Consider the following 10,154-nt stretch of genomic DNA (forward strand, 5'->3'; position numbering starts at 1 on the left):
AAAACCTCATTACGATACAAGGATGTTTTCAATGCTGAATTAAGTAATAGGTAATGTTCTGTGAAGTAACATTTAGTACTAAATAATGTATTTGTCTGTAGAGTATTATCCATTACGCTCTTGGGAATAAAATTCAGTATGGTAGAAGTAATTTTTCATTACCCTCCTTCGCAATTGTTGTTACCCTCTATCATAATGTTTGATACTCTGGAGAGTATGAAACTGTTTTACTTTGTATGAAAGATCAGTTTATAATATATGATTATTATATGTACATATACATTTTGTTATATCAACAAACATACCAAGCAGAGCCATAAAACATTAATTTAAATGTAAATTTAGTAAAAAAATTACTTTAAAGATGTTTAGGACTAAACATTATCCTTAAAAATAAAAACTATGGTCAGTCATAATTACAAAAAACAAAATTATAAATGTGAGCATAAATAGTAACATTTCATCTTTGTCTAAAACGACCAAGCAGAAACACTTCCATGAGAGGTGTGCATGAATGGTGTCTGTTTCAATTATTCTTTACAGTACAGATTCGTACCCTAGAAAGTATGAATAGTTACTACTTTAATAAACCATTCTCTTGCGTATTGTCTGATATGCTACAGCGTATGAAATAGTACTAAATCAAGAAACATTTCTACAGCGTATTTTCCGATACCCTACAACGTATAAAGTATTACTATTTTTATAAACTTTTCTACAGCGTATTCTTTAGTACCCTAGAGTGTATCAATCGATACTAAAAAAATGTATGGGTTCTGTATAGTAATAATTATTGTGTTATATAGTATTACATAGTGTTATATATTAATTATATAGTTGTAGGGTACTTACGGGTCCAATACTCTCCAGAGTATCAATTGATACTAAATAAAAAAATTATTTTTAACAGTGTAATGGCACTCCAAAAGTTTAGCAAAATTTTGTATATGTATCATTGTATACATCCAAATAAGTGATATAAAATATACGTGGATATTATGACAGTAATGAAATTGTCGTCAATTGTCGATGGATGGGGATATCGTTTTTTTAGGCAACTAAAAGTTTCACTTTAGTAGAGTATATAATAATCTGGTGTAAGATCAAAGTAATAATAAATTCATTATCCAAATAGGGTAAATTGACATATGATCAGCTTGCACGTGGCTGCCGAGCCCTGTTAAAAAAAAACAAAAAGTCATGATTAGTTTTTGTGCAAATTTTCAGGCAATTAAATTGATCATTTCTTGGCATATAGGTTTTATTTGGTTAGTTCTTATAACTCTTAGGTATTACACCCTTTCTCCTTACATGGTACTAGCGGCTGCACCTATAAAGGGGCAAAAAAGCTTCTAAGACTTAAGTTGGAAAATGAAATACCATAACGGGACTTTTTGGAAGCTTACCTAAAATAGACAACTCAATCAGTTTGGTGGTTGTTCAAGTCTCAAGCTTCAGAGATAAAAAACTTACTATACTTTGACGTCCTTGTTTGCAAATAAAAAGGATAAATTCACATTATACTATGTGAAAATCATAATCTTTGTTACTAGGAATATCGCGAAATGTAAAATCTTAATGACAAATATAAACTTTCTTTTCGTGATCGAGAGAAGCTACTTTATTGTCATCTAGCGACAGTAGAGGCCTGTAGGCAGTGGCGTGCGAACCGAAGGGGGCATTTGGGGCAATCGCCCCCCCCCTAGCGACCAAAACGCCCCCCCCTGCCCCCCCCTAGCCACCGCCCCCCCTGCCCCCCCCTAAATGTTGAAAAATGCCCCATTTTGCCCCCCCCCTGGTTAACAAAAATGCCCCTTTTTGCCCCCTACCCTACAAAAAGCAAAACTATCCCAGTTTCCAAAAAAAAGATCAAGAAATACTCAAAAAAAAATTTTTTGGCGCTTCGCGCCAAACAGACAGTTACTATTCATTTAACCTTACCAAATTTTTTAATTAGTGTAGAAATTAGGTTATAATCTTTTTTTACTGAACATAACAAACCAGGTAATACGAAGTATCTTATTTGGTATAATATAAACTTTTTACCAAAGAAATTTTGTACATCCCCAATGATGATACACAAAATTACCCCTTATATAGATTACAATTAGTGGATGAAATGTATGGAAACTCGACTTAATTAACCAACCAATCAAAATTCTATTAAAGTCCCCAAAGTTGTTGAGCCAACAAATAAGAAAATTTTATATGAATTATTTGGGATTAGTGTAATAAATAGCCCAAAAACCCCTCCTTCCCTGCATATTTGAAGAAAAAAAATTGCGCTTCGCGCACTTCCAAATGGTTTCTGCTTTTTATCACATGCATTGTATATTTTGTTTTTTTAAAAACATTTGTAAACAACAAATATTTAATCAAAAAGTTATTTTATATAAAAAAGAAACAGCGTTGATATTTATCTAAGCCTTTTTCTCAACACTGTATGTCTGTCTAAATGTCTAAAAGTTTATCATTTTTTTTGTTTATATACCCTTACAAAAAGACATGTTTTTTTATGGCAATTTTCATTAAAAACCCTTAAAACTAACTACACTCTATATTCCTAACTTGATAAATACGCCACTCTTGTTGTCTTTAATTGATTTTAGTCCAAAGGGGGAGTAAATATTTTTAGGTGCGCTTCACGCACCGCACACATAAGTTTTAAAGTGCCATTTAAAGAGGGTAGGATATGTTGATATAACTTTTTAGCTTCTCTATAATTCACTATGACTGTCAGTATGTAATGCTAAAGGGGAAATGTGATTTTTTCAACTGCAATTAAAGATAGAAGGCTAAAACTTAATGTTAACATTCCCATCATTATGGAGTATAATTAACTATTAAAAATTCATGGATGTCGGACTGCTTTTCAGGACGTTTTGGGCTATTTTTGTATCTTTTAAATTTCGGGTATAGTCCCTTTTGTGACATTGCCTCTTAAGGTGCATTTCGTCGTATTTTCACAGTAGCTTTTCCCCTATATAGCTCCTGCGGGGCCAATTGCCTAACCCTGTGGGGAAATCACCTGACCTAACTTAACCTAGAATAACCTATTAAAAGCTACTATGAAAATACTACGAAATGCCCCTTAAGAGGCGTTGCCACAAAAGAGACTATACCTAAAAGTTTTCTATATTTCTAAGAGATTTTTATATCTGTAGATGAAAGGACAAGTAATTTTTTTTATTTTTTACATAGTTCTTTATATCTTTGGTTTTTATGGTACGATAAATTTTTTTATTGATTATAATATTTAAAAAAAATAAAATTTCTCGCTGTTTGGAGCATCCAGTATGTAATTTACTTTGACTGTCATCACACAATATGCAGGAAAAAGGATTTGTGACTTTTTCTACCTAAAATATATATTTATTTCAACAGATGCTCTTTAAATCTACTTGTCTGTATTCTTATTAATGATTTTTTGTGCTTTGTTACTTAAAGATGTTGTCATCCTTGTTGTCATACAATAAAGAAATATTTAAAATCATTTTTACATATTAGGTTAATTTTTGGTAAATTATTTCCAAAATGAGTGTTTTTATCTCCTCCCCCCCCAAAAATTTTTTTTTAATGGGGTTATTCATCCTTCCTGCTGAGATTTTATAACATCCCCTTCCACCCATAAAAAATGTTTTGTGGTGGGGGGGGGGAGGTTAAATCATATTCTGTACTTCTTTTTTTAAGATGCTTTCTAGCTCCCTTCCCTTCGGTCATTGAAGGGTGGGGAGAAGGGATGGGGGAGAAGAGATGGGGGGGGAAGAGATAGAGGATATAAACGGGAAATAGGGATGGGGAAGAAGGGATAAGGACTAGAAGGCCCATAATCAAATAATCCCACCCCTTAAAACGCCCTTATTTAAAATTAGTATATATAATCAAAATGCAAAATTTTACAAAATCTTCAAAATGCCCCCCCCTAGACAAAGTGCTTCGCACGCCACTGCTGTAGGGGCATTTCAGGTGGGGGTTAGTTAGGAGGAAATCCCACTTTTTCTAATTTTAGTTTTCTTTTGGGACCCCTATAAACTTTCTCATGACCTATGAAAAGCTACACTGCAAAGGAGAACCATATCGTCTAGCAACATCCTTCGGTACACACACACACAGACAGACTCAGTCATTCAGACATCCTGTTATTTTTGGCCTTCCTCAGTATGTCATGACAAAAATAACCTAAAACCAGACCGTGAATATTACGATGCTTCTCTGAAAATTGTTGTCCAATTGGTCACGATATTTTTTAATTTTAAAGGAAAGTACATTGATCTTACTTAAGTAAAGAAATTAACATGAAAACTAAAAGTACTTTTAGGAAAGGTTTTGTGATTATTATAATATCAAGTTAGAATTAGTGCGTTCGCTAGTTATAAAGTAGGTTTTAAGCTCAAATCTTCTTAACGTCCATATTAGAGACTATAGAAATTGAGTTTCATATTGTCAAACGTTTGACATACAAGAGATAAAACTTTCAGACAAAAATTTTTATATTAAGCCTTTAGTCACAGTTATATTTTCTATAAAAATTTACTTCTTCATTTTAATTGAATAGGTATAGGTTGATAACATGGACATTATTTATTGACTAGTTCGTTCATCCAGTAGGAAAGGAGGGGATGAGATAAAGGGGGTGGATGGGCGTATTGTTTTTTAAGCCAGCTGTGAGTTTAATTTTATTAGATTACATGAAAATTTGGTGTTATAACCAAGTAAAATAAATTCATTTGATTTTAATTTTTAAATTAACATTGATAACATAAATAATTTGATAGTTTCCTAAGATTTTTATCATTAAGTAAATATTTAGATTTTTGGAATATAGGAAAATGTAAAAGTAGTTAAATACTAAAATATACATTTTTATAAAGTATTATAGAAAGTTGTCCGCGTTTCAGAACTGGTTTTAATCCGGCGAATGACAGATAATTAGTGAAAAACTATTAAAACTATCCATTAATCCCCTAATTCAAACTTACATTAAGAGTCTTTTTTACTTAATTAAGAAAAAGGATAATTATCCATAAAGTGTATTGAGGTTTATCCTCGGATACGAAAATGGTAATTAAAATACTCATTAAGAAGGATTTTTTTCCATAATGTTTTTTTGTAGTGATTTCTTGTTCTTATTCAACGATTAATGCTATGGCCCGGGCTAACAAAACTGGTTTTGATTTTTAATATTCATGAAAAATTGTCTGCAATACGATCCTATGCATGATTTTTTATTATGACTGAGAATCAGTTCTAATGAAGCGAAAATTAATTTGTTTCAAAGTCATACTGGAAAACAATTCCTAATCCTTGATGTTTGAATTACTCATTAAGCAAAATTTCCCACAAACACTTAATAGTAATATTTAATTTGCATAATGTTGGTCACACACACAGGGGAAACTTCACAGAAAATCCTTTATTTTTCATTTGGACCACTTTAACCACTTTAAATTTGGTGTTTGAAGAATTATTTGAGATCATACTATTATATAAAGAAGTGGGTTTTTTAATGTTTGTGCGTTAAGATCTCGCTTTCATTGAACCTATTTGGAATAGTTTTAGGCCATTTTACTTCTAAATTTAATTCTGGCGATGGTTTTAGGCTATTTCTCTGCTCTCTCATTGAATTCAAAGCCCGTAGAAGCTAGAGACAAGCAAATATTTTTGTGTATTAGGATAGGTACAGCTTGGTCCTGGAAAATCTAACCGGGGTGTGACCGGGCCGAAATGTCATTTTAAGATTTTTGCAAAGGCTTTATTTCAATGTGTGGATTTTGGTTGCTGCAAATAATAATAAGAGGTTTTGCCATTAAATATTTTTTAAATATTTTACCTCCTTTTCAATGTTACTTTAAATATAAACAGTAAAGACTGCTCTGTAAGTCCTACATGTTATTTATTTGTTTGAAGTTATTTTAAAATAGCTGGGATAATGTGTTATAGAGTAGCTTAATTGTAACAACTTTTTTTTTTGCCCTAATAGCTCATTTAAACTTTACAAAAACTATGAAATTTATATAATGAATGTAGAATATAAGTGAATATTATGACAGGAGAATGGCCAGTTTGCTCATCCAGTAGAAGGGCCGGGAGATGATAGGGTAAAGGGAGTGGATGGGAGAGTTATTTTAGCCAGATACAAGTTTCACTTTATTAAAGTACATGATAATCTGGTGTAAGATCCAAGTAATAATAAAACTATTCTGAATGTGTATAATATGGCAAACAGATCAACACATAACTTTTTGTATGTTTAAAGTTAAAGAAAAGTTGATAAAACTAATGTTACAGACCTCTTGTGAAAAATTAGTGTAAACAAAGAAATTTTTAATTTTCTATGTGAAAGAGTTATGTGTATGTGAGTGTGTGTGTGTGTGACTCATTAGGTGTTTGAACTCTTTATTGATATTATGAGAGATGTTTATAAAATGTAATATTATATAGACTTTTAAAAGTGTGGGGGGGGGGAATGTTCTTTTGCCCACCTCACCCCGCTGTAAGTTACCATAAAACCCTGATCAGGGCTAATACTTGGCTTCCCTGAAAATGATAAATCAAGCAGTTAAGGGGAAGAGGGTGTGGGGTACTTATATCTTAACGGACATAACATCCTTAAATACCAATCTTTGATAAATAAGTACATCCAAGTTGCACCAGAATTTCATGTACTCTAATAAAGCGATAATCCCAGCTGGCTAAAATAACGATACCCCAGCCCATCCACCCCTTTTAACCCATCCCCTCCCATCCTACTGCAAATAACAAAAAAATTTAACTTTTAAAATTGCCTGTAAGAAAAAATTTTAATCCATTGACCTCTCTCCGTAATTTAGGATTAAACTGATTTTCAATTTCAATGATATAAATGTGTTGATAAAAGCGCTGTGTCACTTTAGCAAATTTGCTTTATTGTAGTGATTTACTTTTTATTAAAAAATACAAAAAAAATCAATTTGACTAATGTCCAGTAAACTAAATAAAAAAGTTCTAAAAATAAAAAAAAACATAAAAAGAATTGTAGTTTTAAAATACAAAAAAAAAACCAAGTATTAGTATATTTTGAGTTTCCCACAGAAAGTGCAGTTTTTGCTACAATTTTACTAGAGCAAAAACTAGGATTGCACAACAATTCAAAGTTATATAATTGTGTTTTATATCTAGAATATTCTAGACTTTTTGTAGGAAACAAGAGTATAGTTATTTACTGTGATTCAATAATTTCATCATTATTTTGTATTATGTAATTGTATATAGATACTAGAATGTTCTTAGAAACACTTTAATTATACAAGCAAAAACCAATGAATAAGTTTTTGTCATACATAAAAAGCTAATATTGCATCATGTGTAAGTTTCCAGAATCTTCTTTATTATATGACAAAAACTGATGTAGAAGTTTTATTATGACATAAACAGCTAATATTGCATCATGTGTAAGTTTCCAGAATCTTCTTTATTATATGACAAAAACTGATGTAGAAGTTTTTGTTATACTTTTTATTGCACAAAAAGCTAGGATTGCATCAGATTATGCCATTAACTAAATTCTAGAACATTCTAAGATCTCAGTATAAATAGAGCAGCAAAGTATTTGGTTCTCAATGAGCCTTGCACACTCATTCACTCGTAATCTTTTATTTAACCTCTGTATCTCTTAATGTTTAACCTATCTAATGTGTTTATCTGTATACTATCTCTTTTCTTAACCATTCTGTTAGTTTTGATTAGAATGGTGTTTATTTTTATGTGTATCAATTTTTCATTTATCTTAATTTCTGTTTTACTCTTATTGAGATTTATAGAAATTTTACAAGTTCCCTGTTGGGACTTGTAAAAATCAAATGAAACTCAAAACTAGAGAAATAGGCTAAGTTCTGAAAAATCATATACTTATGCTGCTTTAAAAAACTATCTTTAGCAAATTTATCTAAGTTTAACTATTATATCTTTGGACTTGTAAATTTACAAAACATAATGAAGTTTGATGATTATTTTTCAAAGTATTTGGATAACAAACAATTACATGTCAAGTGTAAAGAAAATCTTAAAGAATCAAATATTATAAGTTTAAAGTTTACTTTCTTATTAAGAACTTATGGTTTACACTTTGCAAATCCAAAGATATGTTTTAACTGTCATAAAACATATTTAACCTTATATAAAATAATTGAAAATAACTTAAAAAACATTATTATACTTATGTTAGAATACAATACTAAACTATGATACTCACATTTAATCAACAATAAAGTATAAACAATAAACACTTAGTACATTTTTCACTTTGGTATATATTGAATAATTTGAACTTGAAGTTGTGAGACAACAATTCTTTATTGCACAAAAGTTAATAAATAATAGGAGATCTTCGCGTGGAAGTGTTTACAACACTTAGGTCTTTGTATTAATTTTGCCATTACTTAAGCAGTTTAAGAGTAAAAGTAAAACTAATTTAAAAACTTAACTTATAAGCATATCATAACTTACTAAAGGACCTTTGCCTCTATATTATCTTGGTAAATGTTTATTATTTAAATATTCTTTATCTAATAGACTTTTTCTTAGAAAGCAAAATAATTACTAATTTAAAGCTTGTTAGAAAGCCCTAGTACCTTTGGAAGCGGTTAGTAAAGAGCGGAGTTATTCCTGCGGAGGGAATAGCGTGATTAGTGGTTATGTATATAGTTGATATTCATTAGGTTATGATAGTCTACATGTACAACTTATTAAAGGACCTTTGCTACTATATTGTCTAAATATAAAGTAACTTCAAAAATACTTTGATGATTTCTTTTATTTAGAAATTCAAAGTAGTTGCTAATATCAAAGCTTGTTAGAAAGCCCTAGTACCTTTGGAAAACGTTAGTAAAGAGTGGAGTTCTTTCCTCCAACTTGATTAGGAATTATTCAAGTGCAAAAATAGAATCATTCTTAGTTGAGGGTTAGGAATCAACGTGGTTAGCAATTACATATATAGTAGATACAAATATTTTAAATCTTGTAAAATTACTAGAGATTAAAGGACAGCTATCTGTAGGCGTTTGGAGCTTTAGGGACTGAAACGCACGACACAAATGCAATTGAGAACCTTGTGTACAAGCAATTGCAACTAGATGACACTCTAGAGGCCCTAGAGAATGCTAGTATATTTGTGGCCATTGGTCGCGGCCCTAGGGGGACACTCGCACCGGTTGACACTCCAGAGGCCCTGGAGCATACCGGAACATGGGAACCTCTATAGTTGTACCTCTCTTTAAGGATGCTTGATAAGAAATATTAAGTTGTATAATACATGCTGAATTAGATTTTGGGACACTGATTAGTACAGCTCTGTAGCTTAATAGCTTGGATTCTAGGAGTAAGGGTACGGTAGCGCATCAAGTTGTACTTGTATAAGCCGGCTATGCAGTTTACTCTGAGTTTCTATTGTTATAAGAAAAGCAAAATACATCTGGTAGCTTGCTAGAGTTTAATTAAGCATTGGATAAATCTTTATTTATTTATTCTTGGAAAATCTAGCTTTATTTAATATTCTCACAAATTATAGCTTATAAGTACTTCATAACATAATTTTAATCTAAGTTTAAAGTATTGAATTGAACTGCTTTTTCTTTGGCAAAGTTGAATTGTTTATCACATCTATCACTTGAATCAATTTAGCCTAACCAGCTAAATGTTGTAAACTTTGACAATATTGCGTTTAACTTATTCGGTTTGGTAGCTAAGTTTATGCTTTGTCATATGAGTTGGAGATTGGCTTCAACTTGGTTGGTATTCTCTTCTTGTTCTGAAACTTGGCACGTTTTATTAGAATTGGGAGAAAACATATCATTTGGTGCAACATCGGGTTGTTCAATATTTTTTTTTGGTGTAAAGGGGGGTGCATATTAGTTTGTTTTTACATCAAAAAAAAAACTAAAGCTGAACAGGTTTTACATTATAAGGAGATGCAGAAGGGTTAAAGTGCAAGTGCAAAGTAATATAACTAAAAAGTGAAGTGCAAAGTAATATAACTAAAAAGTGAAGTGCAAATTCTTACATATATATTTTTTTCAATAGTGAATAGTGTATTAGAAAATTGGTGAGAATATCTTAAAGTGAAGTTTATACATATATTTTTTCAATAGTGTACAAGAAAATTGGTAAGAATATTTTAA

This window comes from Acartia tonsa, chromosome 9, assembly GCF_053477335.1.
Source record: "Acartia tonsa isolate MP-2025a chromosome 9, ASM5347733v1, whole genome shotgun sequence".
NCBI classification, from domain to species: domain Eukaryota; kingdom Metazoa; phylum Arthropoda; class Copepoda; order Calanoida; family Acartiidae; genus Acartia; species Acartia tonsa.